Source organism: Dreissena polymorpha, chromosome 7 (assembly GCF_020536995.1).
Source record: "Dreissena polymorpha isolate Duluth1 chromosome 7, UMN_Dpol_1.0, whole genome shotgun sequence".
NCBI lineage: Eukaryota > Metazoa > Mollusca > Bivalvia > Myida > Dreissenidae > Dreissena > Dreissena polymorpha.
In genome coordinates, this window is record NC_068361.1 from 57,666,800 (window position 1) to 57,694,597 (window position 27,798).

The window sequence follows — 27,798 nt, forward strand, 5'->3', positions numbered from 1 at the left end:
TTAGAAAAATATTCCTTTAATATGATGGTGACTGCAAATTTCTTTATATTAAGTTCTCATAACCAATTTCATCATACTTTCTATGCTTTCAGAACTTCCAAAAAAGCATGTTGTTTTTATTTTGTCTTAGTTATTTCTATGAAATAATAAGGATGATAAAAAGTGCACACAAAATTCGACCCGTGCGCTATGACACACACTAAAGTTGAATGGCGTGTGTTCATTTTAAACTTGCGATTGATTTTCAAAAATGAATTGCGTGTTAAATTATAATTTTTTTTTTTTTTTTTTTTTTTTTTTTTCTCATTTATTTTTCACATTTCTTTACATTGTAGTTTACATCCATAATTACTAGAATACGGAAAAACATAAGAAAGTGTATGATAATAATGTACATTTTGAACTATAGCATATCAAATATTTAGCGTATGCGTGATTATATTTTAAAAATTGTTTATATTGCCAATGTTAGATAAAGAGCTTTGTGATTTATAGCAAAAACATAAAACTAATAATTTATGTTTACTAAACATAGAGGTTTTATATCTAGAAAAAGTAAAGAAAATATTTTACAACAAGATTTGTTTCAATGGAATTGTTGTAAGTATTTGTTATTGTTTTTAGAATGATTTTTTTTATTAAATTGTTTTGCCATAAAATGTGTCTGGGTAGCATTATTTGTGGTTTGTAGAATGTATGATTCACCTAAATTGAATCCATTTTTTTTGGTGTTGTTCATATTTATTTTTTACAAGGGCAATCTCAGATTCAATTTTTATTCTCGTATTTAGGTATTCAATAAAGTGAGGAAAGGTTGGTATGCATTTTTTGTATTTCATTTTAAATATAAAAGATTTTAATAGCATCACAATAAAGTTAAAAACATCAGAGTGTAGTTTTTTCTCAGTGCATCCAAAGAAAGCATGAGTTTTATTTATTTCAATTAATATGTTTTGACTGGCAAGAAATGTTTCCATCTTTTTCCATATTATTTGAATGTGTTGACACTCCCAAAATAAGTGGTCTATTGTTTCAATATGTGATTGACAGAAATCACATAATGTGCTGTTGCTTAGTTTGCATTTAAAAAGATATGTGTTTGTGGGGACGATTCGCATGATAAATTTATATTGAAAGCTGCGTAAAGACATGTCGATGGTTGAAATGTGGGGAACAATATGGATTTTTTTCCAAGTGGTTGAGTCTATATCGGTAAAATTCGTGTTCCATTTGTTTTCAAGAATGTCATTGTCCTCGTTTTGTAACTGAATATTGTATATGAATTTATTAGGATATTTTGTTTTGATTATTGCTTTTGACAACGTTTCGTCTGGTTGATTGATATCGAGGTCATGAATGCTTTCTTCAGTTTTATATTCTTTTGGGATTGATGTGATTAGGGTATTGAATTTCATAAAATCATTGTTATTGATGTCGTAGAGGTATTTAATGTTTTCAAAATTATACATGGTTTTATTTCTAAAGTCAAAAAGTTGATATACGTATTTTATCCCTCTGTCATACCAATCGCGATAAAATAATGTTTTTCCGTTTGCTGTTATTGACTTGTTATTCCATATTATTTCCTTTTTGATGCGTTTTTGTGAATGTCGTGACTTGTATATTGTATTTGCTGCAGACCACGATGTAATGACGTCGTGGAAAAAAGTGTTACCTCCGCTTATTTCTGTTATAGTTTTTTTACTAAGTTCGCTTTCAAAAATTAGTTCGTTTCCATATTTATTTAATATCAAGTCCCATAAAAGTTTCCATTTACCACAGTTTTCTGAGTCTAAATATCTTTTTATCCAGCTACTTTTTATTGAAGTTAAGAATTTATTAATGTTTGTAAGGTTTAAACCACCACTTTCATACTTTTTATATAAAGTTTTTCTTTTAATTTTGTCCGGCTTGTTGTCCCATATAAAGTTAAATATACTGTTTGTTATACTATTCAGTATTGAGCTCGATGGGTTCGGTAAAACTGAAAATGGGTAGATTAATTTTGGCAACGCAAAAGTTTTAATGACAGTAATTTTGCCCATTAAGGTAAGTTTCCTGTGTTGCCATTGTTTTAAACATGTGTTAAACTCATTTAGCTTTGGGATTAGATTATTTTGTAAATTCAACTCACTTTGGTTACAAAAAGTAATTCCTAAAGTGTTTGCTTCTTGAGATGTCCAAATAAAAGGTCTTTCATTGCAGAATTTGATGTTGGTTTTGTTCAAGGATCCAATTCGTAATATCGTTGATTTCGCGGTATTAAGGTTTAGGCCTGATATCTTTTTGAATTCATTTAGGGTTTCCACCAATGCTCTAAATGATTGCTCGCATCCATTGATGAAAAAAGTTGCGTCATCGGCGAAGAAGGTTTGTTTTATTTCTTTTCCCAATACATTTATTCCTTTAATTTTGCTATTTTGCTCAATATAGTTTGACAATAGTTGCAAGCATATAATAAATAATGTGGATGATAATGGACAGCCTTGTCTGACTCCTTTTTTTATTTCAAAACTATCTGAAAGATGCCCATTGTTTATGATTAGACTTTTTATGTTAGTGTAAAATACTTCGACCCATTTAATCAGGCTTGACCCAAAATTCAGTTTCTTAAGACATTTTAGTATAAATGAATGGTTAAGGCTATCAAAAGCTTTTTCAAAATCTGCAAAAAATAACAGTCCAGGTTTTTGTTTTACATTTAAGTGTTCTATTACATCAAATATCAAACGGACATTTTCTCCAATGTATCGATTTTTCATAAATCCGGTTTGGTCAAAGGATATAATTTCAGGTAGGCATTTTTTAATTCGGTTCGCGATGGTTTTTGTAGCAATTTTATAGTCTGTATTTAATAAACTTATAGGTCTCCAGTTTGCGAGATAATCTAAATTTTTTCCTGCTTTAGGTAGAAGTGTGATAATACTTTGTTTTTGCAACTCAGTAAGTTCGCCTTTACCAAACGAATAATTTATTGAATTTATAAAATAAGGCTTCAGCGTGTTCCAAAACATTTTATAAAACTCGACTGTTAGGCCATCTGAACCTGGGCTTTTGTTGTTACTCATTTCTAACAGTGCGATTCCGCATTCATATTCGTTAAGTTTTCCTTCACACAATTGTTTGCTTTCGTTGGTTAATGTTTTAATTTCAGTGCTGAAAAAAATGTTGTTATCATCTTTTTCTTCTGGTAAATCATTTTTAAACAGGTTTTTATAGTATCTTACTTCGGCTTCCATGATTTCATCCTTTGTTTTAAGTGTTTTACCATTTTCGAGAAGTGTATTAATTGCTTTTCTTTCGGCATTTCTCTTCTCTAGGTTTGCAAAATAGGCTGTATTATGTTCATTGTTTTCTATTTTGATAGCTTTAGCTCTAAGTATTGAACCATTTATTTTTGTTTCATAAATTTGTTCTGGTTTCAGTTGTTTTTGTTTGATTAATTCTGAAAGCTCGTCGTTATTGTTATTTATATTATTATTATTATTATTATTATTATTATTATTATTATTATTATTATTATTATTGCAAACCATTTGTTTTTCGATCAGGCGAATCTCCTCTTCCAATGTGTTTTCTTCTATTTGGGTTTGTTTCTTTTTGTAGGACGTATATTTAATAGTTTCATTTCGTACAGTACCTTTTATAATTTCCCAAATTGTATTTGGATTTGAGTCTGGGTTAGCATTTACCACATCGTTTATACTTATCTTAATCTTTTCTTGATATTCAATATCTAATAAAATAGAGTTATTTAATTTGAAATAACCTGGGCCTTTTCCTAAAAGAGATTCGTTGATTGATAAATATACTAGAGAATGGTCGGTTTTATATCCAGGTTTTATGCTACATATATTGATTAAGTTACATAAGTTTTCAGATATCAGGAAATAATCAAGTCTACAATGTATTGGTGGTTTTGTATTTGAATGCCAGGTTTATTGTAATTTTTCTGGGTGTTTAGTTCTCCAAATATCTGTTAGTTCGCATGTCGATATTATATTTAGAACAATATTTCTGCATTTTGAGTGTGTTTTATTACTTCCATTCTTCTTATCTATATTTGTGTTCAAGACAGTATTAAAGTCTCCACCTACGATGTATGATTTTTCATTATGCTTGAGCAGGTAATTTTGTAGTGTATTAAAAAGTGTTATGTCGTCAGAATTTGGTCCGTAAACGTTAATTAATGTGATAATTTTATTTTGAATTTTAATATCGGCAGAAAGTAATCGACCCTCTATAATATCTGTGCTTTGGATAATTTCTATATTGCTTTTAGGATGAATAAAAATCCCAACCCCTTCGCTGTTTGTTTTATTTCCACTATAAACGAATTTCCCGGGCCAATCCTGTTTCCATTTTTCAAAATTATCTTTTGATAAGTGGGTCTCCTGTAGCATGTATATTGAGTGATTTAAACCTTTAAGCCATTCAAAAATGTGTAATCTTTTGTTTTTATTGCTTAAACCGCGAACATTAACTGTTGATATTAAGGATTCCATCGATGATTGTTTATATAGTGTGCATAGTTTTTATGGCAAAACAATTGTTGTGTGAACGCATATTGCGTTTTTATATTGAGATAGAAAGAAATCATTTTGTATTGTGGTCGTAAAAACGTAGATTGTCTTATTGTGTAAAAACATTATTTACTAGTGCAAAATGTCATGTTTAAAATTACACATGAAATTTTTGCAAATTATTTGAGGTAGTTCAGTAGTAATATGAGATGGATGTAGAAAAGATTTGTATCAAAAAGTAAAAAACAAAAAAAACAAAATGATAACTTAGAAAAGGAACGTTAATACACAAATTAACACGATAAATGTGACAAATAGAACAACAATAGAAAACGACTATGCATACACGTTTTAAGTATCCCTTTGTCCATGACAAAATGCGAAAAACAAAAGTGGACAAAGAGATCATAACGTGTTCTGCTAAAATGCATGCCTATCTTTACCTATTTTCACACCATTTTCTTGGTAGGGATTTTTGTAACAATTGTTTGCTCTAATTGTTTTATTCCAAGAAACAAATATATAGGTAGTTAGAGTTTTCTTGATAGTTTATAATTAAGGCATGTAAATTATATGTTTTATAAGCCTCATTTGACGCTATGCAATGTTTTAATTTACATAACGTAAATTACATTGTTTGTTGCACTAATAATCATGTAAAAGAAAGGTAGTTAATTTGAATGTTCGTATAAGTAAACAATTTATTTATAATTAAATCTAGATTTCAAATTAAATTTAATGAATATAAAAATATGAAAGTACTTTGGATATTTGCTGTTACAGACATATTATAAACATACAACATCAGGTTTTTTAACATCGTTGTTCTTGATAAACTTTATCATATATTATAGTGCATTTAATTACAATGGTATATTAGTGCGCATTTTTTAGAGCGCTTGTTGTTTTTAATACATAACATAAGTTTCTAACAATAAATGTTACATTATGGCTACGCCGCATGTAAAGTGTCACCTTATTTATAGAGATAAAATAGTTGTATTTACATAACGTAAATTACATATATTGTTGCACTAATAATCATGTAAAAGAAAGGTAGTTAATTTGAATGTTCGTATAAGTAAACAATTTATTTATAATTAAATCTAGATTTCAAATTAAATTTAATTAATATAAAAATATGAAAGTACTTTGGATATTTGCTGTTACAGACATATTATAAACATACAACATCAGGTTTTTTAACATCGTTGTTCTTGATAAACTTTATCATATATTATAGTGCATTTAATTACAATGGTATATTAGTGCGCATTTTTTAGAGCGCTTGTTGTTTTTAATACATAACATAAGTTTCTAACAATAAATGTTACATTATGGCTACGCCGCATGTAAAGTGTCACCTTATTTATAGAGATAAAATAGTTGTACCAGCTGTGTAATAATAATTTAGGCATGTATCTGTTATATTTTATAGTGCTCATTTTACTTTATGCTTTTGATTTAAATTAATTATTGTGTTGCATTAGTATCAATGTAATTGAAGGGTAGTTAATTTGAGTTTTTCGTATAAGTAAACAATTTATTTATATTTAAGTCTAATTGCATTTAAATTTAAAGTATACAAAATTTAAACATTTTTTAGTTTCTTATTGTAGCATTTTGAATATTTACTGTTACAGAAATATTATAAAACATACAACAGCATGCATTTTTTTTTATCCTTAAAAAATTACAGCAACAAAACAACAACAACAGCAGTATGTCTGTATCCTCTTACAAATTCCAAAAATAGAAGATTCATTTACAATACTACGTGGATGTCGCAAACAAGTTGTAAAAATGCAAAACACATGGAACGACAATTCTGAATATGCTTAAGAGTAAAACAATGCAAAAACACTGAAAAATAACTGATGCGCTGTGAAAAAAAAGTGTTACCTTATCAAAGTGCCACATCATACTATTATATTCGCGCTTCTTTTTTAAAATAAGTAAGTGTATACAGCAAGCACTTTTTTTAAAAAGCGTTTTTCGATAATTTTCAAGTAATTTCAAACTCTCAGTTCGTATTATTTGTATTCGTATAATATACTTGCATGATCAATTTAAAACATGTTCGATACAGCGTGCTTCAATTTGGTTCAGACAACAACTTACAACCAGAGTATAAACAGTGGTGATATTTCTCACGTACTGTTAACTTTCTACGTGATAGGTTTAACCAATGACAGTTAAATATGTTTACTACACATTATGTGTTTATATGGTGATAGGTTTAACCAATGACAGTTAAATATGTTTACTACACATTATGTGTTTATATGGACCGAGTATATACACATTTGTATATAACGTTATCTACTCGTTTACAACTAAACATTTATATATACGTTTACGCCCATACTACATGTATATATATAACCTTACCTTCTTTTTTACAACTATTCATGTATATATATCTTAACACTCATACACGTTTTAACACGCATGCGTTTAAATTAAGTTACATTAAATGTTTAATATATCAATTTTAATTAATTATTAAGATTATAATTATTGAGACTAAAACTTAATATATAGCCATGCCCACTTGTTTTACACTAAGCATGTCTGTACACATTAACGCACATACACGTTTATACACGATTTTTGAGCTACATTTAATATTTGTTTCCATTTTGATATTAATTCATCAATACCATTCTAATGCTATTGTTAACAATATTAGTATAGCGTTATGAGATATGTCATACTTTGAAGAAGTTTTTTTATCGATTATATTCACTAATTTGTCAATGTATATACATGATAATGATATTTTTACAAACTGGCATTCGTTTGAGTTGGGGTTACAAAATATGTGTATGAACTATATGCTGGATATAATCAGCCAAAGTGCAGCGGATATTATCTACGCTTGACGTGTGTGTCTGTTCAACGCTCTGCAATGTCATCTCGGTTCATCTGTATACTTCAGCACAAAGATAAGGTTATGTTTACATGTTCATATCAATGAGGTTTCTGTACTCGGCAAACTGGATCACTCGTATGTCCCCACTTGCACTTTTATGGTGTACTTTCCCGTCCCACGACCAGACTGCTTCTTGGTCAGATTTGGTCCTCTTTATTGCCATGAGAACTTTCTGGTTGATTTGAGTCAAATCCTCATTTAAGAAGATGTCAGTCCCTTTAAATTCTCGTCTGTTTGACATGATGGTATTTCTTTTCAGCCTTGATACGAATTTTACTATAATAGGACGTGAATGACCGTCTTTGGGTTTTCCTAATCTGTGGGCGATATCAATGTCTGATTCTTGTAAGTTTATCTTTGGGAATTTTTCGTTCAATATATGTAAAATCTTATTGGTGGTTGTTTCAGCAGATTCATTTGTGTTTTTCTCTAAACTTTCAGAGATACCAGAGATGCGTATGTTGTTTCTACGCCCGTATTGTTCGAGATCGTTTAACTGACCAGTTTTATCATGCAGGATTTTCTTTAAGTTTGTGATGTTTTGGGCTTCATCTTCTTTAGTTGTCACTAATTGTTTTTCTAGCTGGTTTATTTTACTTTTGAGGTTGTCATTCTCTTTCTCCTTTTCGAAGAGCTTGCCTTCAAGAATATCAAGCTTGTGCATTACAGATTTTAAAATATCGTCTTTCATGAGGGTAATTGTATCCACAATGACTTGTTTAAGGGCTGAGTTTGTTCCTGAACAAAGGTTTGTAATCTTTTCGTTTATTGCTGCCAATTCCTTGTTTATGTCTGTTTCTGCCATGGTCACTTCAATTTCTTCTGTAATGATTTCTTGTGTTTTACCTTTCTTTTTCTTTTGCTATATCAAAGCGCTGAAGGCGCTGAAGATGTTCGCTATTGCGTGTTAAATTATGCAATAGCGAACATCTTCAGCGCCTTCAGCGCTTTGATATAGCAATTATAGACAGGAGACTTAATAAAATTTCGTCGGTCTGTAAATAATAGGCTACAATATTTAACCGCGACAGAGTCCACAAAGTTTTACTGATGTTGAGTCCACACTATTTGACTTATGTGATAAAGAAATACACAATGGAAACGTCACTAATATGTAATGTAACAAAACTCTCATGTTCATTTCCATGAATTTAATCAAGATGAGTACGCAATTTAAGTCACATTCACAATGTACTCCCACGTCGTGAAAACTTAAAATCTGTATAGATACACCAACGCGGGAAAAAAATGTCTAATAGTATACGCTCTAAATAGGATGTACAATATTGTAATCTCGTGTATTGAAATATTTAAAACGGTGTGGACAATGATTTCTTTTTCCTTTTGTGAACATCAGTGAGTGTATTTTTAGCTAACCTGATTGCCCAGGTGAGCTTTTGTGACCGGTCTTTGTCCGTCGTATGTCCGTCCGCCCGCCCTTCCTTCCGTCCTTAATCTCATGCGCCGATGCATTATATTAATTCAGGAGTTACTGATCTGATTCAAATTAAGTGTCTTTGTGTTCACGAACGAAAGGGGAACATGGGGCGGAAGATTTACTTTTATGAATTTTATTTAATATTTGCAGTACTGTTTAACTTGTATGACTTAACTGTTAATCGTGTTAATTATTGTTAAACTTATTACAACGGCATCGAATGCGGCGTGTTCACGGGAAATTAGTTTTTAAAATTACCAGATTGATTTACAAGTAACAAAAACATGTGCCATTTCCAGAAACATAATCCGTGTTGTACTTAGCTTTAAGAGCGAATGCATTGTTGAGTACACTAAACCAAAACACCTTGTTTATTAGATGTTCAAGCGCAGCATTTAATTAAATATAAGTGTAATTATTTTATTGATTTTCGAGTTTGAATCAATTCAAGCTATTATGAAAAATCAGCCAACAAAACGAAATGTTTAAAAAGATATTAAAAAATAATTTCTATTTTTTATCGATTGATAATGATGATGATGATGATGATGATGATGATGATGATGATGATGATGATGATTATGATGATGATGATGATGATGATGATGATGGTGATGATGATGATGATGATGGTGATGATGATGATGATGATGATGATGATGATGATGATGATGATGATGATGATGATGATGATGATGATGATGATGATGATGATGATGATGATGATGATGATGATGGTGATGATGATGATTTGGAAGGTGGTGAAAATGAAAACTTACATTCGAAATGAAATCTTAGGACTTCATAAGATTGCCTTAAATTATTTAACAGTATACATCCTCAAGTTCAACATTCGAAAATAAGCATACAACACTATATCCGAATGTCGAACTGAATATTGAGCTGGAATGCCGAGCCAGCTCGACATTCAAAATTAATTGCACAACATTATCTCCCAATGTCGAACTAAATGTCGAGCTGGAATGCCGAGCCAGTTCGACATTCGGTAATTTGAATGTTGTGCTAATGTCGAACGTCGAACGGCGAGCCAACTTCACGCACCTGGTATAGCACACCTTTTATTCGATAGGGGATTTCACCGTACGGAGGCATATGTATTTCAAGTTTGCTTTTTCTGTTAATTGAGTTACTTGTATCACAGGGAACTTTAATAATAGCATTGTAATTGGATACGTAAAATAAAGATTGCGTACAGATAAGATTTCCCTCCCGGTTTACTAAGTGCCTTTTAAATTGTCATACACGTAACTGGTGAAAGAAACAATAGGATTATGGTGTGTGTCATGTTGCAGTCGTTGTCGGCTTTTTTTTTTAATTAATTAAGTTCACATTTATGTCAAATTTTCTGTTAAATGGCCTCTATATTATCGAAACTCTTACTCAAATAGCATGTTGATGCAGTTTTTTTAAAAGAAGTTTGTTAAACATTATCAATATCGTTTTACAGTTATCGTTAGAGCGTTTTATGACATCGGATTTGGGCGGAAATACAACTCGGGTACAATCTTATATCGACCGGGTACGTTAAAGCATATTAACCGTACCAGGGGTACATGTAAGCATGCTTAAGAGTACCCGGGGTACATGCTTGTAGTACCCGAGCCGACATTAACTTTAGCAGCAACTTCCCTGTATCTTGCAACTATGCTTTCAGCGCAATCGGCGCTCTCGTTTTTATAATATTGCCTGAGGTCGACAACAAATTGTTCTTGTTTGACCTTACCTAGGTTTATTTTTTCGAAAAGTTTTCGAAAAAATTGTCTTGACCATGATAAAAAAGCATGTGAACAAAAATAGGCGCAAAGTGACTTAAAGAGACCTTTTTCACAGATGTTGGCCTGTATTGAAGTTTGTCATTAAAAGTTTAATATTGATAAATGTTAACATTGGATCTAAAAAGCTCCAGTAAAAAACAAGTATACAATTCAAGAAAGAAAAAAAGGAACCCTCAACTGGGCTCGAACCACTGACCCACTGACCCCTGGAGTAAATGTCTATCGCATACACCACTCGACCACACGTGCTCACACAATGAGTGATGCAATATATATTTTATACAAGTAATAGTAGTATCACAAAATATAACGACAACAACAGAACTCTCCAAATTATTCGCTAAGGTTTGTAAATCGTCAAAAGATGCACAAGGTGGATATTTTAGAGCATGACAAATGTTCAGTATTACTGTTTTCTCACAAATATGATAACTGCAACGAAAATTTGCGAATCTGAAACATTTTCATTTTATTTTGTCAATTTACCAAAACGTGAAAAGGCCCCTTTAATATATGTGATTTCGATATATTTTATAGCAATGGCTGCATCAACGAAACTATGAGCTCTACAATCGTGTGCTCATTATTATTTAAAATATTAAAACAATGAAATTAGAATTATGATTTACTCATACTAATCTGTGTACGCGAGAATTCGCATGTTACGGTGGATGCGGAACCTACCTATATTAAATACTATCAAAGTGGTAAAGGGTTAAACACGTATCTAAGTGGCAAAGGTTTAAATAATTATGTATCTAAGCGGTAAAGGGTTAAATACGTATCTAGGTGGTAAAGGGTTAAATACATAGCTAAGTGGTAAGGGGTAAAATGCGTATCTAAGTGGTAACGGGTTAAAGGTTAAATACGTATCTAAGTGGTGAAGGGTTAAATAAATATCTAAGTGGTGATGGGTTAAATACGTATCTAAATGGTACAGGGTTAAATACGTATCTAAGTGGTAAAGTGTTAAATACGTTTAAAAGTGGTAAAGGGTTAAGGGCATGTATCTAAAAGTATTTCATTTTATTTTTTATTTCTTATAAACGTTTTCTATTTCGGTTTAGTGGTTATACAAATATTTTGCCAGAATAAAATCATACAGAGTATTGTGGGAATAAAAGACGCTTCAATTCCAAACCGTGAAACAATATCGCAAAACGTGCAGTGCGATAGCATTATGTAATAATTGAAAATTGTGCGAGTTCTGGTTCTGGAACTCGACGTTAAGTTTCATTGACTTCAACGGTGTTCAATTATTGTAACTTTTGAAGGTGCGAAGAATAGACTTACGTCTAAAAAAATCTTTGAGTTCTCCCATTAAATTGTTGTTTTAACACTTCAAACGGCGTTTGTGAAATACGTTTAATCCTTTCTAGTGCCCATTTATTAAATATTTCATATCAAAGGCCCCCACTTTTCGCATGACACATCCTTTGAGAACGTTTGGAGCATTTCATCCCCGAAAGAACATCAAATACCCATTAGCCTGATCTAGCAGTCAATTTACAGTCGAGAGCGAGCTTGATTGTGACAAATAAGAACCTGGTGGGATCCACGAGGATTCAAGAAACCCTCCTCTGGAATTCTTGAAGATTAGACGATGTTGAATTATGAAGGGGGTTTTCTGAGGAGTCAGGAACATTCTTCGTGGATCACTGGCCCGAAGTAACATGGGATGTATGATTATACCGGGCTTTGGCGTGACTCTTTCTAATACCGTATACAGCCATGTGATATATGGGGGTTTGTGTCGAGGCTTTACAATAATATTGATGACAATGTACAAGTTGCTGCTTAGTGGTTGTTGTTTTCTATGTCATATAAAGACCGCTTGCAATTACTTCGGGGTATTTCCAGTAGATCAACTCTACATTGCATACATGTGCATTTAATATCTTATTTCTGAATTAGATTTTTTTCTTCATTAAAGCGCTGCAGTCAATGCAGTTTATTTGTATCAATTCGTTTTTGCAACTACAGGCTTTAAAAACGTTACATCAACCCTTCCGCAAAGAAATGCAAAAAACACTTCTACCAAAAAAGGCGTTCACATGTTCGGTTGACCCCCACAGAATCATCATCATAATCATCATGATCGTCTTCTTCTTAACCATAACCTTTTAAACACTCGTCGCTTTTTTGTGTTATGCTGGCTTTAATATGATATCATAATCTTCGCAATGTGTTTCTTTATGTGTTAACGTTTTTCATTATTATGTACGCTCTGCGAAAAGGGGGTTAAATGCATGTGCGTAAAGTGTCGTTCCAGATTAGCATTTTGCAGTCCGTAAATGCTAATCAGGGACGACACTTTCCGCTTTTATGAAATTTTACGTTTATAAAAGTATCGTCTAAGCAAAAATCTAGTTAAGGAAAGTGTCGTCCTTTATAAGCCTGTGTGGACTGCACATAATTTGAAACGACATTTTACGCATATGCACTTAACTCTTTCAGTGCTGGAACCGAATTTTGAAGGCCTTTGCAAACAGTTTGGATCCAGATGAGACGCCACAGAACGTGGCGTCTCATCAGGATCCAAACTGTTTGCTATTCTGATAGTAATCTTTGAAAAAAATCGAAGAAAATGCTAATTTTAGAAATTCAGCAGACAACATTTTAGCAGACGACAAATTTCCCAGCATGCAAAGGGTTAACCCCATTTTTACAGAGCACGGCTCATTTCACATAAAAATTACATATTAATCAACATTTAAAAAATGCACATTTTAACCGTATATATTTATGCTGTGAAAACTAATGCATGTATGTTTGTTATAATTTTTTATGAGAGTACAGCTTGAAACAAATACTGTAAAATCGTTTATATTCGCAGGCATTAAAGCTCTTTGAGAAAAATGATTTTGCATCGGATATTTTCGGTATGTAAGTGTGAACTTCGGTCAACCCACGAAATATATATTCCCTGTCCCATAAATAATGAGTTTACAGTTAGTATGCACACACAATTCATACCCGGGAATTGGTTCAATTGACACATAATTCCGCTGAGTAAGTACGTGCGAAAGAAACCAAACAAATATAAACTACGACTTACTTTTAGAATGATCTAAAAACATTTTCGTTAACCGTACAGTACCTCCCAGAGTGACTAAGTGCGTCAAACTGCGCCGCGTTTCGTGCCAGCGGCCTTTCAATCAACGCGGAGCCCTCGACCCCGCCCTTTGTGTTTGCCCATATCATGTACGGGGTTATACCTAAGTACAATAATGTATTGTGTCAGAATTAGTTCGACTCGGCGGTTATGGTTACAAACATTGCAGACGACTTGAATTTAGGGCAGCAGGCATAAACTTTACAAAATATAGTTTACTTCCCACACCAATAATTGTAGATCTATAAACTACAAGAGAACTATATACTTATAAACAGTGTATGTATATCAACAAATGTAAAAGCAATATGTTGTATGTGTGTTTACAATATAATACACGATTTTGTGGCCGTCGTCTTTATTGGATTAGAAAGTATTAACTGCGCACAATGGTTGTTGACTTTTCAGCACTTACGGATTTTTCCCTCGGCATTAAATATGTTAGACATTCTGAGTTGATATCAATAAACAACGTATAAAGAGCTTGGTTATTAATGTTGTCAGTCCGATGAAACTGCACCAGTCAGCAGTATATTTGCATAAGTAGTGGCACACCGCGTATTGTGGTAGGAACGCACTTTTAAATTAAATGATTGGAATTTTTCTAGATCATAAGATAGATGTACTGTAAATCAGGAAATATAGCACCACCAAATAAAAGCCAAGAGCAAACTGATTACACAAAGGCTTGGCCTTGAAGATTCTGGGTCAAAACAGCTTTTAACTTAAGAATACGAATCAATCTAAAGATTTGATAGAACTATACTTGTGATTTGTGGAATCAAAGTCCTATTAAATAGTTATACGGAAAACGATAAAATTGCAAGCAAATTCTTAGTCTAAAGTCGTCCAATACGCTGACGTTTACGGCCCAAGATTTGATTTTGTAGTGGTTGTTTCAATAAGTGATACAAATCTTTGCGTTATCAAGTAATTCACACCTGACCTTCAATTGTCAATGACTTCGACACCAATAGTATGTACAGAGTTGTCTATCTTTATACAACTATTACCTGTTCTAGGACTCGATATTGACGTATTTGTAGTGGTACTGTGCATAACACTTAAGGAAAAGCAGAGTTACATATAATTTACTAATTAATTTATTAGCGTAAATTTCGATTCAGGACATGGATTACAAAATTAAAAATTCAAATTCATAATACAGCGTGTACTGAATTGTGAATTTGCATAAAATCACTTATATTTTAAGTAAATCTGGGTCTTGTCTTAAAAACAACCAACGGAACACTTAAGTCGTGAGTATTTTTTTATTCACATCATTAAGACAATTATAACATAACATACCATAACTTTATTCTGGCATAAAATAGCACAATGCATACTTATAGCCAAATTATGATAAATATGATCAAAGTTAAGACATGAGAAAGAGAGAAATAAAGTCGTGTGAGCACCGCTATATGAAAACTGGGCTTAAATTATCTTCGTGAAGCCCCATTCGAAGTAAGGCCTTAACTGGAAATTCGTTTAGAACAGACTATATTTGAACGAAACATTCATTTAAAGGGATCTTTTCACGTTTTGGTAAATTGACAAAATTGAAAAAAGTTGTTTCAGATTCGCAAATTTTCGTTTTAGTTATGATATTTGTGAGGAAACAGTAATACTGAACATTTACCATGGTCTAATAGAGCCAGTATATGGATCTTTTGACGATTTTAAAACCTAAAAATTATAAAGCGTTGCAACGCGAAACGATTGAATAATTTGGAGAGTTCTGTTTTTGTCGTTAAATTTTGTGAAACTACGAAGATTGCTTATATAAGATATAAAATACGTTCAGCACGTGTACTCGGCGGAATAGCTCAGTAGGCTAAAGCGTTTTTACTTCAGGACTCTGGCAGGACTCCAGGGGTCACTGGTTCGAAACCTGGTCCGGGCAATGTTCTTTTCCTTTTTTTAATTTTATTCTTGATTTTTTACTGGAGCTTTTACGATCCAATGTTTACATTTATCGATATAAAGCATTTAATGAATAAGTTAAAAAATGCCAAAATCTGTGAAAAGGCCCCTTTAAAGCAGAAAGTTTCGCCACTGATTTGGCTTTGCGGACTTCACAGGCTAGCTGGGGCGACACTTTACGCGCATACATTAAGCGCAGTTTTTCAGAGAGAAGCCATCACCGTTATTGAAATTTGATAAGCATATACGTTGGTGCTTAGCAATTTAACTGCTGAGCACATTGCATCGTACATAGACATATTTCGGCATTGGCAAGATGTTGGAAAGACTCTCCAATATGTGTGTATAAACAAAGCTGGCTACCTTTACATAAGGATGAAGTTGATATGGTATTGCACGTACAAATAACTAAATAACTTAATTCAAAACAAAAGTTTAATAATAGTGTTTTTTACTTGTTAGTCGCATATTTACCGCATTATAATGTGTTTTATAATAGGCAAACCATACATTAGTAAAATTCAATCTGCCTTCGCACATAGAAGGAATGGGTCAATTGGGTGCTGCGTTTCTATGGAACGCCAATGCTGCCTTCTGATGGCACTGGTCTTTATGTTAGGTGCATTTACTAAGTTGTTTTGTGTAAACTACATTTTGTCCTGTAGAAACATCATTTTGTTCTGTACATTTTTTATTATGCTATGTGCATTTGCAATATCGTTTTGTACTAACGACATTTTGTTAGGTGCATACATCATTTCGTTCTGTGCATTCGTCATTATGTTGTGTGCATTTACCAACCCGTTTTGTACTAACGACATTTTGTTAGGTGCATACATCAATTCGTTCTGTGCAATTGTCATTATGTTGTGTGCATTTGTCATTATGTTGCGTGCATTTGTCATTATGTTGTGTGCATTTGTCATTATGTTGTGTGCAATTGTCATTATATGATGTTGTGTGCATTTGTCATTATGTTGTGTGCAATTGTCATTATGTTGTGTGCATTTGTCATTATGTTGTGTGCATTTGTCATTATGTTGGGTGCATTTGTCATTATGTTGTGTGCATGTGTCATTATGTTAGGTGCATTTGTCATTATGTTGTGTGCATTTGTCATTATGTTATGTGCAATTGTCATTATGTTGTGTGCTTTTATCATTATGTTGTGTGCATTTGTCATTATTTTGTGTGCATTTGTCATTATGTTGTGTGCATTTGTCATTGTATTGTGTGCATTTGCCATTATGTTGTGTGCATTTACTATTTCGTTCTGTACTAACAACATTATGTTTTGTGCATACATCATTTCATTATGTGCCAACGTCGTTATCATGTTCGGATACGTTACACTGGGCAATAAAAGAGAGAAAGGTTACATTCCACTAGAAAACGGCCGATAAAAAAGTTGCAAAAACAGTCGATTTTGACTTTTGACAAGTTCTTTCTTGGTAATCAAGATAAATTTTCCGAAGATGTTAAAAGTTTTTTTCTATCCTGTATATATCCAAATACATATATCATGTACCCTATCAAGCCTTTTCTATAGCCAAGTTGGCTACTTTTCATGCGGGTAAATAGAATTAAAAAAAAAAACTACCGTGAATAATATATTTTCATCAGAATATAAATGCAAAGAAAACGTTGTAAAATATACAAATATTATTGAAACAATTATCTTAATTGATATGATAACCCCTACTGATGAATTTCATTATAACACATTGAAATAAAAAAGAAGTAAAATCTTTGCCTATTATCGAGGTAATTAAAGTGAAAGCAATTCATCAAGAAAAAGTAGAAATAGTAAAATATATTACGATGAGAAAAATGTGTAATACTAATAAGGCACTACTAGATCTATACTGATGAGTGATATATATTTTATATTTCTATGAGTATAGCTGTAGCGGGAGCTGTAGCTTTAACTATAATTAACCCCGGACTTATTTAAATTTGAAAGAAAAAAAACTAACTTAAAATGAATTGACAAACATTTAGGTATTAATCTATTTGGACTATTAAAAGTTTGAATAATACAACCTAAACTTATAACAATTAATTATTGACATCCGTTATTTTTTCTTGTACATTACGTAGATCAAGAAGGTCTAAGCTCTTTAGCATTAGAATGCATTGTAAAATCTGAGACCGAAATGAGCACGTTTTATTATGAATTAATTTGTTGGAAATCACTCATTTCTTGGCCAGTAACTGACAGATATATACATTACACTAACTTCCCCACATTCTTCATTCAGCATTACGCCTCATTTCGCCACATTACGTAGAAATGTATACATTGCTGTATTTAGGTGTACATGCCGCATTTTTACGCCCCTGAGAATGACTAGAACAAAAGGATGTAACAAATTATGGCAGTATTAGACGAAAACCAGGGATGTAACTCATATATAATATATATTGAAAAAAAAACTTTTTAACATCAAATTTAAATTTCTTCGTAAAATTTATCTTGATTACAATTTCCTGTGTCTGATGATGCTGGCGTGCTACTGTGGCTTGTATGACAGACATTTCTTTCATTATCTTGAAATCAATCTTTTCGCCTATCAATCTCGGTAAAATGGCGCTAAGGCCAAAAGCTGCGAGAGCGCCTTCCAACGTGGTTAGGTCACAATATACTAAATAGTTTCCCTATATAATTCAATGTAAAAGCGACATCTTTTAGGGAAAATAAATGTAACATTTTGCACATGGAGACGCCAATAACCATACCTTTTTTTAAAGGCCATTCTAAGCGGAGTCGATTTGTGCAATAAAAAAAGATATGCCATGTACGAACCAAGAAAAAACTTGTCAAAAGTCAAACTCGACTGTTTTTGCAAATTTTTATTTCGGCCGTTTTCTAGTGGAATGTAACCTTTTCTAGTGCACACCGGTGCTCTCTCTTTTATTGCCCAGTGTAACGTATCCGAACATGATAACGACGTTGGCACATAATGAAATGATGTATGCACAAAACATAATGTCGTTAGTACAGAACGAACTAGTAAATGCACACAACAAAATGACAAATGCACACAACATAATGACAAATGCACACAACATAATGACAAATGCACCCAACATAATGACAAATGCACCTAGCATAATGACAAATGCACACAACATAATGCTAAATGCACACAACATAATGCTAAATGCACACAACATAATGACACATGTACACAACATAATGACAAATGCACACAACATAATGACAAATGCACACAACATAATGACAAATGCACACAACATAATGACAAATGCACACAACATAATGACAAATGCACCCAACATAATGACAAATGCACCCAACATAATGACAAATGCACACAACATAATGACAAGTGCACACAACATAATGACAAATGCACACAACATAATGACAAATGCACACAACATAATGACGAATTCACACAACATAATGACAATTGCACACAACATAATGACAATTGCACACAGCATAATGACAAATGCACACAACATAATGACAAATGCACTCAACATAATGACAACTGCACACAACATAATGACAAATGTACACATTATAATGACAACTGCACACAACATAATGACAAATGCACACAACATAATGACAAATGCACAGAAAAAATGATGTTTTCTACAGGACAAAATGTAGTTTACACAAAACAATTAAGTAAATGCACAGAACAGAAAGACCAGTGCCATCAGAAGGCAGCATTGGCGTTCCATACGTTTCCTTTGCTTACTTAAGTTAGAGGTCAATTCTTTACGTAATAGCAACCACAAGGCTCCGGCTTCAAAGGAATTGCGGAGCGATAATAAAAGTCGTAGTCGCATGGTATTTGCGTTTAGCGTCCTATTTTTTCGCGGGTGTTTTGGCATTCATGATATGAGGCTATTAATAGATGCGCCTGTCGATAAACAAAGGAAAGTTTGCGGGTTATAACAACGCAATAGGTTACGCTCTCACATACAACTCAATGACGTAGTACAGGTCGTAAATTGAGAGATTCGGGAAAAAGTTGACTCTTATTTATATTCTCAATTTATTAAACGTTGAACATAAGTTCAACAATAACTTCAGCGATACGATAGACAAAAACAAAAACAAATGTTTCATAATCGCTAAACCCGAATATAACAAACAATTTATAATAATAATACGAATGACCTGTTTCATAACCTCGTTCATGCTACTACAGCGGGTATTTCTAAAAACGTTCTTTGGTTCTGAACAGATAGCGGCGATCTTTTGTATTTACGGGTGCTAGTAACGCAAAAGTAGAAGGTTAGTAGAAGGTTTAGCTTGTTTATATTCACAGTTCTCAATACATAGACAGTTGGATATGAGTTCATCAATTACTACAGGCATACTATAGGCAACCTCGAAAATGCTTTATAATCGCTAAAACCGAAAACAACTAAATATATTATATTAAATATATTTATAACAATAAATGTCTTTTAAAAATGTAGTCGGCGTATACGCTGACTTTGAAATAAAGTTAGCAATTTACTTTTCTAAATAGTTAAATACAATTAAACAAAAGTTTAACTATTGTGTTGTGTGTTTCACTTGTAAACTGCATATTCACCACATGAAATGTGTGTTAGCATTGTCAAACCACACATTAGTGTTAGTAAATAAAAAATATACTACGGGAGAGCACTTCATATGTGTCCTCATATGTCTTGTTATGAGTATCTTTCTTCACTATCGAAATATATCGTATGTTTATATTTGATTTAAACGCAGTTTTCTTTCGACACATTTAAATCACACGTCAATAGCGCCGTCATGCGAAAATGGGTCTTATGCGTTTCGGCAAGCGTTTGTTAAACCCAACATGTGCTTTTGCGCAGTCAGGCCATAGGCGATGCTGTTCGCTTTAAAATCACTCAATATGTTATGTTTCTCCTTACCAGAAGGAGGGATAGCTGAGTGGGCTATTTATATGATGGGCGCATATGGAATAAGACCCATTTTCGCATGACGAGGGTCATTACAAATCTTATTGCGAATTGAAAATGCCACATTTTAGAACAATGCTTTTTGATACAAAATTGAATTCAAAATAGCAAACTTGTTAATAATGGCAGCCTATCCACACATTAAGGAATGATTTCCAGACGTGCTGACCAAGTACGGCAAACATTGTGGTATGATAATTAAACGATTTTCTCTTATCGTGACACTATACTATTTCGCTAATGATTGTTTTCTCATCTTGGAGGCGAAAGTGAAATTCTGCGAGATGGATTGTAACGCTTAATTGTAACAGGGCCACAATTTGTGTCGTTTGAGCATACAGAGAGAAGTCCGGAATTCCTTACACATCCTTTGACTTGAGCACATACGCAGTGATATAGCAAAAATTCAGAGGTTGTATCTCGAATCAGCTTATTAAATATTCGAAAATATTCATGCGTGTCTGTTGGCGTTATGTAAAAGTCACTAAGATGAAAACTGAAACAGCTACGCCTAAAAGCGCATTAGTTCTCTATACCTATGTTTATGTTAGCGTTGTTGACACCGTGTGAACTGCTCGGGTAACAAGTAAAGCATAAACAGCAATGTTTATATACTTTTATTCCTCCATATACAATATACGAAGATTATTGTATATTTTGAATTTGTATATGGTGTCAAAAATCAAAAGTTTTGTACACGGAACTTTCATTATGAATTTATATTCTTGGTGAGATAGTCATTTGATATTAGAAAAATATTCCTTTAATATGATGGTGACTGCAAATTTCTTTATATTAAGTTCTCATAACCATTTTCATCATACTTTCTATGCTTTTAGAACTTCCAAAAAAGCATGTTGTTTTTATTTTGTCTTAGTTATTTCTATGAAATAATAAGGATGATAAAAAGTGCACACAAAATTCGACCCGTGCGCTATGACACACACTTTATAAAGTTGAATGGCGTGTGTTCATTTTAAACTTGCGATTGATTTTCAAAAATGAATTGCGTGTTAAATTATGCAATAGCGAACATCTTCAGCGCCTTCAGCGCTTTGATATAGCAATTATAGACAGGAGACTTAATAAAATTTCGTCGGTCTGTAAATAATAGGCTACAATATTTAACCGCGACAGAGTCCACAAAGTTTTACTGATGTTGAGTCCACACTATTTGACTTATGTGATAAAGAAATACACAATAGAAACGTCACTAATATGTAATGTAACAAAACTCTCATGTTCATTTCCGTGAATTTAATCAAGATGAGTACGCAATTTAAGTCACATTCACAATGTACTCCCACGTCGTGAAAATTTTAAATCTGTATAGATACACCCACGCGGGAAAAAAATGTCTAATAGTATACGCTCTAAATAGGATGTACAATATTTTAATCTCGTGTATTTAAATATTTAAAACTGTGTGGTCAATGATTTCTTTTTCCTTTTGTGAACATCAGTGAGTGTATTTTTAGCTCACCTGATTGCCCAGGTGAGCTTTTGTGACCGGTCTTTGTCCGTCGTATGTCCGTCCGCCCGCCCTTCCTTCCGTCCTTAAAACGGCATCGAATGCGGCGTGTACACGGGAAATTAGTTTTTAAAATTACCAGATTGATTTACAAGTAACAAAATCATGTGCCATTTCCAGAATCATAATCCGTGTTATACTTAACTTTAAGAGCGAATGCATTGTTGAGTACACTAAACCAAAACACCTTGTTTATTAGATGTTCAAGCGCAGCATTGCATTAAATATAAGTGTAATTATTTTATTGATTTTCAAGTTTGAATCAATTCAAGCTATTATGAAAAATCAACCAACAAAACAAAATGTTTAAAAAGATATTAAAAATAACTTCTATTTTTTATCGATTGATAATGATGATGATGATGATGATGATGATGATGATGATGATGATGATGATGATGATGATGATGATGATGATGATGATGATGATGATGATGATGATGACGAGCGAAAAAAAGCTCGAACGCACAAACGAACGAACGAACAAACAAATTGACGGACGCATGAACGAACGAACAAAATAACAAACGAGCGCACAAACGACCGACCGACAGGCCGGCCCGCTCGCTCGCTGACTGACTGAGTGACTGAGTGAATGACTGAGTGACTGAGTGACTGACTGACTGACTGACTGACTGACTGACTGACTGACTGACTGACTGACTGACTGACTGACTGACTGACTGACTGAAAGAAATTACGAACGAACGAACGAACCCATCAACCAATGAACAAGCCCACGTACGCACAAACGGAATGAATAGATAAATAGATAGATAAATAAATAAATAGATGACTGAATAAAGAAAAAAAGAAAGAAATACATGAACGAATGAATAAACGCATGAATGAACGCATGAATAAATAAATAAATACATACATACATTAAAAAAATACATTAATACATAAATAAATACATTAATACATACATAAATGATTGAATGAAACCCTGTTCTGTTTACAATAATTTGATTATTATTTTTGGTATTTCATTCTTAAATATAATTAAACTATAAATAAATCCCTAGTGTTTTCAAAATTATTAATCTATTCACTGTCAGTGTGCCATATATTTAATCTTAAAATATTTTAAATTCGTTGATTAAAATATGAATTTATAACCAATATTTTCATTCTTTATTGGTTTAAGACCTAAAAAGGCGTTTTTCGTCATTATTTTCAATAAATAATCGAGAGATCGAGATACCGTGACCTAATACCTTTTTCTTCGTTATCTATAAATAAACTATATATTTATAGATCTTTTATCCAGGTTATCTACAAGCAAACCCCATACCAAATGGTATGATGATTATACCATTGCCTGTCCGTACAGGCTAACTCCGTTAACCTAAGGCCTGTTGAACAGACTAACTCGAGTCGTATCGGGTGTGTCATTTGTATTTTTACGAAAGTCACTTAAACACTACTTGCAATTATAAGTTGTTTGGAGTTCCCCCAAAAAGACGATAATATATATGAACCATAGATTACAAGATCTGACTGGAATAATCATGGATCTACTTGTTCACTAGAATCTACAATCACTGAGTACAAAAAAATGCTTTATCACATTCCATTGTAAAACAAATTAATTTGATTGCTTTTTGGTCTAGAGATCGAAACCGGCCTATAGTATATCATAATTAAAGGTGATTACATCAAATAATAGTAAGAACACTTTATTTTCGGTTATTAAAGTGCAGTCCTGTTCAATTTATTAATGAACCAATACATTTTATGGAAACAACTATTCTTATATATATAAAGATATATATATATATATATATATATATATATATATATATATATATATATATATATATATATATATATATATATATATATATATATTATACACGCCGATAAGTGCAACTAATGTATTCCACATAAATCTGTTTGTAATTGATTTTAATGCATTAACATGTATTTTATGAGTTATCTGTTACAAAATTACAAAGAAGCGTTTTACTGTCAAGGAAAGTATACCTTGTTGTATGTTTGTTTGTTCTTGGATGAAATCAACACGATTCAATCCAGGATTAGGTCATAAAGAAAATGAATGGGGGTTGTTTTTGCGACAGTTGTTTAACGATATATTTAACTACATGTATAATTAACAAACTATACAAGTCATGACAACGTTTATTGCCACTGTGTATGGTATTTTGCATGCGCTATCAATTGTTTTTCGTTGTCAGCGAAGATTTCAATGACTAGATTTATGTACATAATGAAATAGCGAATGAATAAGAAGTTAGCATTTGAGGTAACATATGTACCATGTCAAGTTATGTCAACAACGCTTCAGTTACGCGAGTGAATATATTTACTTGAAAGCGCGCATATTATGTCAGCCTGGCAAATAATTCGATCCGTGATATGTTTACTCATCCGCCACACACGTTATCTTGAAGAAGTTTTTACGTAACGACAATAAGTAACACTTATTAGCAATTAATAAACCTCCGCTGCTCTACCTCTTTAACAGATCAACCGATACGACTTGAATGACAAAAAGTGTTACCGCAGGTTTAATGTTTAATTCTTTGCGCAGTATCAATTGCGATATGATACACCTCGCTTTAACTGATTTTCGCCAGACATTCTTTTGTGTCCGCACAAAAAAGAGATACAAACAGAAACAGGTCTTTTTAAGAGTACAAAACATCGGCATATTACTTTGCAAGCAAATTGTTGGTCCATTGACGTAAACGTAATTGTCGCTAATCGACTGGCCAATATCGGTATTATCACAGTTGTTAAGAATTATTCTACAGATGATATGAGTCGCGTTCTGAGAAAACTGGGCATATTGCATGTGCGTAATGTGTCGTCCCAAATTAGCCTGTGCAGTCCGCATAGGCTAAACAGGGACGACACTTTCCGCCTAAACTTGATTTTCGGTAAGGAGGAGCTTCCTTGAAACTAAAAATACCATAGAAGCGGAAAGTGTCGTCCCTGATTAGCCTGTGCGGACTGCACAGGCTAATCTGGGACGGCACTTTACGCACATGCATTTAGCCCAGTTTTCGAAGAACAAGGCTCATATATTTCTCTTAAAAGTGCAGCACACTTTTGTGCAGACACGGCTAAAATGGCTAGTTTAAGCCTCCACTTAAACAATAACAAAATGCCTATCATATTATATTTCCTTGAGCGTTTTCAAAACCGAATTATTGCCGCTGACGACAATGGGGTGTGCCGCGTTACACGTTTTAACTACTGAAGCGATCACTGGCTTATAGGAAAAGGATATCATTCTACTAGACATCAGATCGGCGCTGGACGTAAAACAGATGGAAATCAAAACTTAATTTATTTCGAAACTTTTATATGAGTTAAGTTTTATCTTTAAAGGATTTATAACGAAAACTTTGAAAATATATTAGTGCCACATTGTGAAACGTGTTACATGTATTTTGAGTTCCAAGTTTGATATCGTGTGTATACTAGTAACACACCTGTTACAGGAATTATTATTAAACTATAAAAATGGGATTTATTAAGAGAACGTGAGTATTCATTATTTTTATATATTTGTATTTAAGTTTAAGTTGTTCCTGTCCAGTAGCATAATGTTCATTTATAAACAGATTATATGCTGGCCTCCTTTGGGCAATCTGCAATTTCTATTGATATTAAACTTCTGTTTTACTGATTAACAACTATAAATATTTTTAATACCTTATATAGATTATGTTTTTATAAGCGTTTTAAGTTTATTATGAAACGCGATTTAATGAACGGTACACTTGCTTTATTCAACATTATACTTATTTATTGCTTTGAATGTTATATAACTTTCACATACTATTTAATGATTTTTTGATAAATTACGCGATAGGTAAGACATTCTTTTTTATATGAAGCGACAACTAAACATGTATTTTAAAATCAGCCATATAATATTTGACGATTTTAAAGTTTTAGTTGTGTGTATAATTTCGCTAGCCTTATCAGATTATTATTTCAGTAACTTAAAAAGCTCTGTCGCCGAAACAAATGGTTACACAGATCATAAGATCTTCGAAAGAAATCGACTGTAATTTCAGTTACAACGTTTTTCATTTGTAAGAAATAAATTCAACCAGGTTTGATTTTGTGAACGTTAGAGAACTTACTCGATTTATTACAGAGGCTCACGCGTTACCAATTTTAGAAACCCAACAACAGACACTCCGGAAGTTTTTTCATTCGAACAACTTAAATACGGTTTCATTATGTATTTAGTACGATTTTTACCCATATCAATTTGTGATGAGTAAGTTTTTGTTGACAGAAATGCTGAATGGAATCGCGTTTACCAACCACTGCGCAAAACTTACAGCCATTAGATAAGGCTCGATTAACGTTCTATTTATGACGCTCACTTGCAAAAGTCAGACTTATTGACTGAATAATTTATGTGAAGATTTAATCGTACGAAGCATAGACAAATAGGAATTAATTTGTCGGTATTGACGTAAAAGTGTTCATTATAAATTGTATTTAAATGACTCGTGTTCAGAAAAAACTGGGCTTAATGCATGTGCGTAAAGTTTCGTCCCAGATTAGCCTTTGCAGTCCGCACAGGTTAATCAGCGACGAATTTTATAGTATATTTAGTGTCAAGGAAGTCCCTCCTTACCAAAAATCAAGTGTAAGCGGAAAGTGTCGTCCCTGATTAGCCTGCACAGGCTAATTTGGAATGACACTTTACCATGCCCAGTTTTCTCAGAACAAGGCTCACATAAACAACTTTTGATTTATGGAACTTTATAAAAATCGTTAATTATTGCTTAAGAACAGCCCTTGTTCATATTCATATGCTGGTTTAAAATTGCGAAGCAAAATATTGACAATGGACTCGTATATACTCGTTTTACAAGTTAAACAGCAAGTATAGTTCGTGGTCAATATTTTCAAATAAATATGAAAATTACAAATGCTGAGACAAATTAACCCCCCCCTCCCGGCGAACTATAAAGAGTGATGTTATGTCATAATACACAACAATAGCAACACTATTTATTTAGACATAACGTATACACATGCGTATAGCCTTCACATATGTATTACATTAAATAAATAAATAAATAAATAAATAAATAAATATTTCTTTACGAAGTTTATTCTTAATTATGGCGTTATTAAAGGGCGACTATCGGCTCATTCTGAAATTTCTGACCGGTTGGGTACAATGTCCCTTGTTACAACAGTGAATATTGATATTATGCATGTATTCGTATGATTTAAAGAGCCAAATTGAAGGTGTTTTATTGAAGCTGCAGACTATATATTTGCTTGCTACTGTGTTTTTACATTGCCCGTGTAACGATTAAGATTAAACAGATTATTTCAACCCATAAACACGGTGTCTTGGCTATAAATCCTTATAAATCCTATTTGTAACATAAATAGTTTATTTGATTTCAATAACCACATGTCGGAATGAATCACACGTTTGTATGTTATAGCTCAAATATTATTTATGCTTGCTTGTTTAAACTTTATGTGCAGATATATAGAAGTTATATTTTCACAAGTATAGTCCTTCATTATAAAAACGAAATCAGATAAAAAATGTGTG